Here is a 9,816-nt window from a genome sequence, read left to right on the forward strand (position 1 = left end):
TATTTCTTTTATAATGGTTCTCAATGCTTATCTTATTCTCATAGTGATTGATTATGGTGATGCAGTGATTACTATCTTTCATAGCATCTAATTCTGATTATAAGAAAATTCCAAAGGGAAATTTCTTGGTGCTTAATGTAGGCTGATGACCTAGTATTGCTAGAAAAGTTTAAAACGGGATTAGGCAAATCCTGAAACACTTTTATACTTTATAGGACAAAAACAGAATATTTAGAATATTTATTTGACGCTGGAAACTTTGGACAGTAATAATAAGATAGTAGCCTTGGATGGTGAAATTATTGTAAAAAATATTAATTTTATCTATTAAAAGCACATACCGTCGGCTTAATCGGCAAAGTGCGTAACTTAACTTTTTTAACAAAATTACATTTTTGTGCCATCTAGTAGAAAATATTATAACGCATACACTAGAAAAGTCCATAAATCCAAGATTACATTGTTTGCCTTGCAATATCTTAAGTAGAAAACGGCGTATCTCCTTTCCCGCCAAATTGAGTCAGCAAACTTCGTAAATTCATCATCATCAAGTGTCAATGTGTGCACGTGTATAGTGAATTATTTAGTAATTAGAACCGAGTTGGAACTCTAAAGCCCATTTATATAAAGTTTATAGAAACGACTACCGCAAAACAAACAATCATACACCTGTATCAATTGCCACATTCCCTAAGGAATTCGATAAGCAACCGCTGTCTTTTTATCAACCGAAAAAGGATCTATGCGACAAATGTGTCGCTTATCAAACAGGCAATTCACAGAAGATGAATACAATGAACACATAACACTAAAAAATGAAGCAAGAAATGAAAAGAGTGCAGATAAGGAGTCTCAACATGAAGTTTTAACAATGGATCTTCAATCAGTTTTGCTCTCTCCAAAATCCAATGTTTCTGCGCTTTATTACAAGACCAAACTTATCGTCCATAATTTCACACTATTTGACATTAAGCGTAAACAAGGCTACTGTTACCTTTGGAATGAGAGTGAGGGCGGATTGACAAGCAACGAATTTACAAGTATAATAATTCATTTTTTGGAGGGACATGGGAAAGAACATCAATTAGAAAATCAAAGTAACATTAACATTATACTATGGAGTGACGGCTGCGGTTATCAAAACCGAAACATTACTTTGTCAAATGGTCTATTTAATTTTGCACTGGAAAAGGGTGTAACTGTGATACAGAAATATTTACATAAGGGCCATACTCAAATGGAAGTGGACAGCGTTCATTCCATTATCGAAAGAAAGATTCGAAACAAGAAAATCAATATTTCCGCAGATTACGTATTTATCTGCAAAGCAGCATGTCAAAAAGCTCCTTACAGAGTTACTTATGCACGACTTCTTCAAAAAATATGATGAATTGAAATATTTTAAATCCATTAGACTAGGAAAAATCTCTGGACAATTGGTAATCGACCTAAAAGCATTCAAATATTCCAACGATGGAGTGTTTTTTAAACTTCGACATTCAGAGAAAGATTGGCAAACTCTTCCAATAAGACTGAACATAAGCAGCATTCAAGCAACTAATACAGATAATATACCGGCATTACACAAAGACTAAAAATTAAAGCAGAAAAATATGCACACATCCAACAACTTAAGGCGAGCATGGAAAGCGATTATCACGATTTCTATAATAATTTACCTCATCATTACTTAATTCTTTTTAGTTTTTAAGTTTTTTTAATGTTCTACTTTTTCATCCTTTTTAGTTTTTAAGTTCATAAATCTTATACTTTCATGATTAAACATGTTTTTATGTTGATTTTTTATTGCATAATGTTTCATTTTAAATGGTAAGAAAAATGAGTACATATCTCCAATTTTTAAGCTAAAATACAAAAAAGCAAACTGCGTATCTCCATTTTTTTTTTAATTCTTGCGATTTAAGTTCAAATATTAGAAAAGTATCTAATACTTTCCACCTTTATGATATTTTCTAATCAACAAAAACAATAACTATGGTCAACGTAAATACATTTAAAGGTACAATAAAGTTGTTTTTAAATCGTTTTTTGTGTCTCCTGTAAAATATGTATGAAAGGAGTTACGCACTATGCCGATTAAGCCGACGATACTTTACTTCTTCGTGTCCGGAAAACTATAGCTTCTAAGTTCAGTATACCTGTCATAATAAATATAATATAATGTCAGACCAATCAAATACACTGCTCAACATGATCAAATCTTACTAAGAGTCGTATCAGTTTTTTTAGGAACTAGCTGTACATAATAAGTTCCTAAACTAATTATTAGGTAGCTATTTCAAGGAAATGAACGAAGTAAAGCTATATCACCAATGCGCTTGAAAGAAGACCAAACAAGAATAACCAATATTTGATTGTAGCTATCAAAAAATAGTTCACGATTGACATAATTCTGGAAGAACCATGTTTAGCGTTTAAACAGCGTTTATTTTAATGATTCTTTGATCATTTTACGTGTTTTATCTTAGTGTACGTTATAATATAGATTTTATTAAAGTGTCAAAATCGAAGTTGGCAGTCAGTAGTCAGTTACAGTCAGTAGAACACACATCATACAGTGTTTTTTAGCCTTATTATACATATTAAACCATAAACAATGACTCGATTCAGTAATTCTCTAAATCCTTTAACAAAATCGTCGTTGATTCCACCTCTACATTTTACTTTATTACATTTTATATGAAGGCGCGAATGTTAAAAACGATTAGGGCTTTTACTTTATTTGTGGTGCAATTTTAGTGAGACGCGGAAGGTGTTGGCAGATGTGAACAAATTTTAAAATAGATTCAATGAATGTACTGTGAATTTTATATAAGAACCTCATTCATACCTTCTCGTTATATATTAATATCCAAAGTATAATTAAAATATGTTAAAAAATACTCATAAGTAACTCGTCTTGAGGCTATTGTGTTATTGGAAACTAGCTTGTTAGGACATTCGGACCGGAAATGATGGTAGAAACACCTTCTTTTTACATTTCCTCCAAAGACAAACTTAACATATTTATAAGAATACGTTTTATTTACATGGCACCTACATATTAGTATGTATATACAAATTGTTGAGTTAGCTCCGACACTTGACTCACGTCGACAAATCTAAATCTAGTCGTCTTCATCGAATGTAAATGTTCAATTTATATCTGCTTAACTGAGTCAGGTTCTCGGTCATTTTATTTTGCTGAAGTTTGATTATGTAAGTGAGTGTAGTATATATATATTCAGGGATTCTACAGTATTCACTGCCTTCCCTCGCTCAACCGTTTCCATCTCTCTCTGTTGTCCCATTCTCCATTTTAGGCCTCTCTTACTCATGGCGTCGTCTACTTCGTTCCTCCAGGATTTTCGGGGTCGTCCTCTTTTCCTCCTTCCTATGCGGCTCCATTCAGTTATTCTCTTTATCCATCTGCTTTCGCTAGTTCTTCTTACATGTCCATATCACTTTAGTCTTTTTTGTTCTATATATGTTAGTATGTCTGTTTCTACTGATGTGCTTTGCTTTATTTCGTCATTACTTCTCCTATCCATTCTTGTTACTCTGCAGCATCTTCGCAGATATTTCATCTCTGTTGCTACTATCTTACAGCTGTTTTTCTTGTTTATGATCCAATTTTCAGCCCCATATGTCATAATACTTCGCACTAATGTTTTATAAATCTTTGTTTTTGTCTTCATATTTAGGCGTCTATCCCACCATACTGAGTTAAGTTGTTGGATTGCTGTTCTTGTTTGTCCTAATCTTTGTGTAATTTCTTCCTCTGTACTTGCCTTTTTCGTGATTATAAACCCCAAGTATTTGAATTTATCCTTTTCTTTGATTGTTACTTTGTCATCAATCTGTAGATCTTCTCTGTCTTCTTCATTAGTAGTAGTAGATAAGTACTCTGTTTTCGCGAGGTTAATATCTAGGCCAGCCTTGGTATATTCTTCTTGTAGTTTCTTCATCATGTAGCTGAGGTCGTCTTGGTCTTGTGCAATCACTACTTGATCGTCTGCAAAGCTTAACGCCTTCATTGTATTCGTTCCGTATTTTTAATCCCATGCCTTCGCATTTTCTTTTCCATGTAGTCAAGGCTTTCTCTAAGTATATTTTGAATAGGGTTGGAGATGTGGAAGAACCCTGCGGGAGCCCTTTTGTTGTGGTGAATTTTCCTTTGATTCTTGTTCCCATTTTAATGGACACTTTATTCTCTTTATACAGAGCTTTTGTAGCTTCTATGAGTTCCATCTGTATTTCTAATTTGTACATTGCCTCCCATAGTTCTGACCTTGGTACAGAGTCATATGCCTTTCTCAGGTCCACAAATGTCAAATGTTTATCTCTATTTTTTGATTTTTTTCCAACAGTTGCTCCAGCCGTGATCTTCCATGCTCCATGATCTTCTTGCCGAAAAGCCTGCCTGATCCTCCCCGATTTTGCCTTTTATCGCTTGCTCTATCTTTTCTCGCAGTATCTTCCCATATAATCTTCCTATTGATGATATTACATGTATCGCAGATGATGTATCGCAGAATCCTGAGAATATCATGGACCGAGAGAGTCACAAATGTCGAGACCTTGAGAAGAATGAATAAAGAAAAAGAAGTCATATTTACGATCAAAAAACGAAAACTGCAATACTTACGACACATTACAAGAGGCGAAAGATATGAACTGCTTCGAATAATTATGCAAGCGAAAATAGCAGGAAAAAGGTCCATAGGAAGAAGACGAAACTCCTGGCTAAAGAATCTACGGGAATGGTATAGCTGTAGCAACAACGAATTGTTTCGGTCTGCAGTTTCGAAAATACGTATAGCAATGATGATCGCCAACCTTCGGAACGAAGATGGCACTTGAAGAAAAAGATGATATTACGCTTATTCCTCTGTAGTTTTCGCATCGTTTTCTATCTCCTTTCTTAAATATAGATGTCATATATGCCTCCATCCATTCCTTTGGGAGCTGTTCTCCATTTATGGCTTTCTGAAATATCCATTGTATCATCCGGTGAAATTTTTTGATCCGTATTTTATAAGCTCAGGTGAGATGCCTCCAGGTCCCGGTGCTTTCTTATTTTTGATTGCTTTTATGGCCGTTCTCATTTCGCTATCTGTTACTACTATTTCTTGTTGTAGGGATCTGCGTCGTTTTCCTGTTTTCTTTTCCAATGAATTGTGGTCTTTGTTCTGTTAACAGTTCCTTGTAATAGTCCTTTCATTCTTTGTCCTGTATATTTCCCAATTTAATTTTTTCATTTGAGTTTTGTTTCAATCCTCTCAGTACTTTTCATGACTCCGAAGTTCTTGTACCTCCTATGTATGTTTCAATATTTAAGCAGGTTCTTTCCCATTCTTCGTTCTTTTGTTGTGTTATTTGTTTTTCACTTCTCTATCTTTTTCTCTATATTCTTTAAAAACTTCATCGTTGTTTGTAGTAGTTTGTAGTTTGTAGTGAGTGTAGTAAGTGGGTCAATAAACAGTTATTTCTAACAAGAAACTTATTTAAAATTTCTTGTTCCTGATAAGGAAGAGGCGAGTGTATATTCCACACCATTTTTTGGTTCTAAAACAACTCAAAGAGTTAGGACAAAGATAATAGTAAATTATCTACGTAACATACATTGTAAAGGACGTAACAGCGATCAATTTACTATCGATAACGATTACAGAATGTACATACCAGAATACATCACTTATCCAAAAAATTCACTAAAAAAGTGATGACATGTAAGTCACAGCCCAATAGTAAAAATATAGCTTAGATAGTGTATGATTGTCAGGCTTTATAGGTCATCGTTATCCTGATATTTCATCTGCACTGCGATAGATTGTAGTAACTTTCTGACGTAAACCTATCTAAATTGGTGTTAAAATTTTCAGTGCTAACATACATGTCCCCCTTAGATGCACATGCTTCTTTACGATTAAAGTTGACTAGGTGTTTTTGATGTCAATAGCCTCTTTTAACAGCCGTGGATAGCAGTGCCATGTTATAATAAGCACAGTCTTTCTTCTAATAAATTTTGGTTGCTTAAAAAGCACAGTCTTTTGCGTTTTGCAATAGATGATTTTTCTTAGTTACTTAGGTTTTTAGTCAAACGAGTATTTACACTTCTTTGTATTGTTTTAATCTACACTGAATGACAACTGTAGAAAATGCGGTAAATTCCTGGAGTGTACGTTGGTTTAAAAATTTACTTGACGTCAATATTTCATAAACAAATTAATACATAACTCATTTTTCAAAAAAAAAAAGATTCAAAAAAACCTAATTGGTTTCAACTACATCCGTACGACAATGGTTTATGGTCTAATCTTATTTGAAGATTTGCATTTTTTATGAGCTGCCAGTTGCAAACAGATAGACTTTAACAAAAATATCTTGACATCGACACAAAATGTTTTGAGGTAATAATACATTTAGAAAAAAGTAGTTTTCTGCTATTTAATAACATATGAATTTCTATTAAATGTCGTTAATTAATTCGTGAAGGCTACTTTGTATGGATTTTATTTCTATAAACAATAAATATTAATCATTTAGATCATTGGCGTATAAAAACAACTCCAAGAAAAACAGACTTGCAAAATATACGGCACAATAACAAAAACATAAAAGCAGCGACACATTCCATAATCATAAATGTCACTGGCAAGTATGCGGTTATGTTTAACGAGACATCATGAAAGATATACTGCCCAAGAAGTAAATTGAAGAATGTTTTTGTGAGATATTTGTACAAACGTTTAGTACAACACTGCTAGTATTACGAGCTACTGAAATATTAAAGTGCATCTGGAATACTCTTCTTAAAAGCTGTTTATAAGAAGGAACTCGAATTATACAAAGCAAGTCACAAATTCCGATCAAAGCGAGAGATAACGAAAACTGTATGTCATATTTTTTTTAAGAATTACCAAAAACTACCCAAAGTTTATTGTTTTTAAAAATTAATTCCATAAAGTTTATATAGTAAAACTAAGTATTTGATCTAGGTATATATTTGAGGACGCTTCTAAACCCTGTATGGTCAATCCTTTATTGATTTTTTACGATTTCTTCTCCTGCTCTATTATTTGTGTGTTTTCTGTCTATCCACTCATTTTGACCTAATTCCCTTGCTGCCATTGCTTCTTGGACCTTCTGGACATTTTAAGTCCTCTTTTGGCCATCCTTGTTTCTTCGTTCCAATGGGAGTCCACTATCTCACTCTTTTCGGTTATTTACTCTTCTCTATTCTCTGGAGTGTACATACTACATAAAATTCTTCCTATTAATGGTATCGAGAATGTCGGCTCCCACTTGCATCCTCCGTCTGATCTCATCATCACTTATGTGTTCTAGCTTGGAGATCTTCTCCAGTAATCCAGATCCATAGCCATTAATGATCATCTTTGTCTCTTATTTAGTATTCAGACTTTAGATCCATATGTAGATATACTTTCTATTATTGCCTTATAAATAAGACATTTAGTGTCTCTTGAAACTTTATCATACCATAATATGGAGTTCAATTGCCTTATAGCTCTCTTACCTTAAGCTATTTTATTATTAACGCCTATATGAGAGGTTCCTGTACTAGGGAATATAAAAGAGTTACTCTTTACGGTCACCAATCACCATATGATCTGTTTTCCATAGATTAATTTCCAGGGCATATTCAGCCAACTGTTCTTGTAACTTCCGCATCATATAGATATTAGTATTCCCATCCCGCCGTATTTGTGTAATATTTTAAACAGAGTAAGAGTAATTCAACACCCTTGTCTTATTTCTTTTAAGATCGAGAAAGAGAGTTAATTTTTCACTCATCTTTTTACTACACGTCGCGTGAACGAATACAATGCTGGCCACAGTAAACATACATTATCAATGCATAAACGACCAGATCTAAAACCACTTTGCTCTTAGCTTTCTGTAATTCTATCTTCTATTCGAGTTTTAATAATTCTTCCTTATAGACGTCCCATCAAGCACAAAAAAACTGATACCTCGGTAATTTCTACACTCAGCTTTACTGCCTTTTTTGTACATCGATGAAACAAATTTACTTTCATTCTTTGGGACATTTTCTCATTTTAGACGTCGCGTAAATATAGTTGATAGTATTTCAAATAGTTTTCCAGGGACTGTCTTAATGAGCTTTTTCGGAATGTTACCGGATCCAGGTCACTTTCCTTTTTTCATTTGTAGGGCGACCTTTTTAACTTTTGCAGGAGATATGTCGTCATCTTCTATAAATTCTTTAATTAAAATTGGTGGGTTGTTGTCTGCTAAAAGTTTTTCCGTTGCCTTTCAGTAGAGACTTAAAATATTTCTTCCAATTATTTGCTAGAATTAAGGAAATGTTCCCATGTGTCTTATTGTCTGTTCTAAGATTTTTTAATGGTTTTCATGCTTTACTGGCTTGAGTGTTTCCCTTACAGTTATTTATCTAAGAGCATCTCTTTTCCAACATTTCAGTTTTTGCTTTATTTGTTGTTTTTTTACCTCTCTTTTGGCCTTAAGGTATTCTTTCCGGTCATTTCGAGCACTTGTTGTCAGTGATTTCTTGTACAGTTGTTTCTTTTCGTTGACAAGTGTTTTGATACTATCACTCCACCACAGGTTTGTCTTCTTGTAATCATGGTTTCGTTCTCCCACGGCTTCATTAGTCGCATCTTGTATTTGTGTCTTTAGAAGTTATTAACTGAACTTTCTGCTGAGACGTTCTGCAGTTTATTAGCTATATAACCGTACTCGTATAACTAAAGAACTCAGCAATTTTTTTAAGATCAAAAAGTACGTCTCCAAAAGTAGATGAGTTCAGAAAAAGACTATTGTCAGGAAAAGTAGTAGTCCCCACTGTCAATACATGCAGTGGTAGTGTTGGATGAAATAGTTAGTTCATGTGCTATTTTTTGGAAGCAGTTTATTGTCCATGTTTTGTTTACTTGTCTTTTTTGGATCGATAGGAAATTATAATGATAACCTAATCACCAACTAATTTGCTTTTATCGCTAGGAGAAAAAAACTTGAAAATGCACTATCTGACCTGTACGGTAATGTAAGAGGTCTACAAAGTAAAAACCTCCAGTTTTTTAAGGAGCGTGTGCCATTTGGCACACGCTCCCTTGCGTTTCCTTGGCGTTTCCCTTGACAAGTAGTGTTGATTGCCCTTTCCACTGCCTTATCCACTCTGAAACGCATCTACAGTATTTCTCTCCTACAACAATCTCGTTGCTTTCTGTAACTGTCTTTCTCCAGTATTCCTTCCGCTTTCTGACTAGTGCAAGCATATAGTTCACGAGTTCCAATCGTTATTACCACGAAGCATTAATTAATCCCACCTTAAACTCCCATCCATCACCCGCATACCTATGCTCGCTTTCTTGGCAATGCACACACACATTAGTCTACTTTTTGCCAATCCGTCTGTTTTAGGTATGAACTAAAAACGCATGTCATGGGTTAGTCTGATAAACCATATCTTAAAATTAACGCTGAAATACCGAATACAATTAGCATTCTTCCTATCTAGTCCTGTCTTTATTAGAGATAAAGGTATAACTAATAAAGAGAAAAAAAAATAAACGACAGCTTCTTCTTAAACAATATCTCGCACATACATATGGGTCTTCAAAGCATCGTTTTTTACAATAACAGGTACAGGTATATGCTACTGTAGAAATGCCTGCCCAGAGCATAACAGAGATACCCTTTCAGTGATGGTATCGAGTCCTATCTGCATGTGACAAAATGAAAACGTGCTCTTTGATTTCTTGATAGCAATATTGATCCTGTTCCAAGCTTTTTCGAGATTAAACCACT

This window comes from Diabrotica undecimpunctata, chromosome 4 (genome assembly GCF_040954645.1).
Source record: "Diabrotica undecimpunctata isolate CICGRU chromosome 4, icDiaUnde3, whole genome shotgun sequence".
In the NCBI taxonomy this organism is placed as follows: Eukaryota; Metazoa; Arthropoda; class Insecta; order Coleoptera; family Chrysomelidae; genus Diabrotica; species Diabrotica undecimpunctata.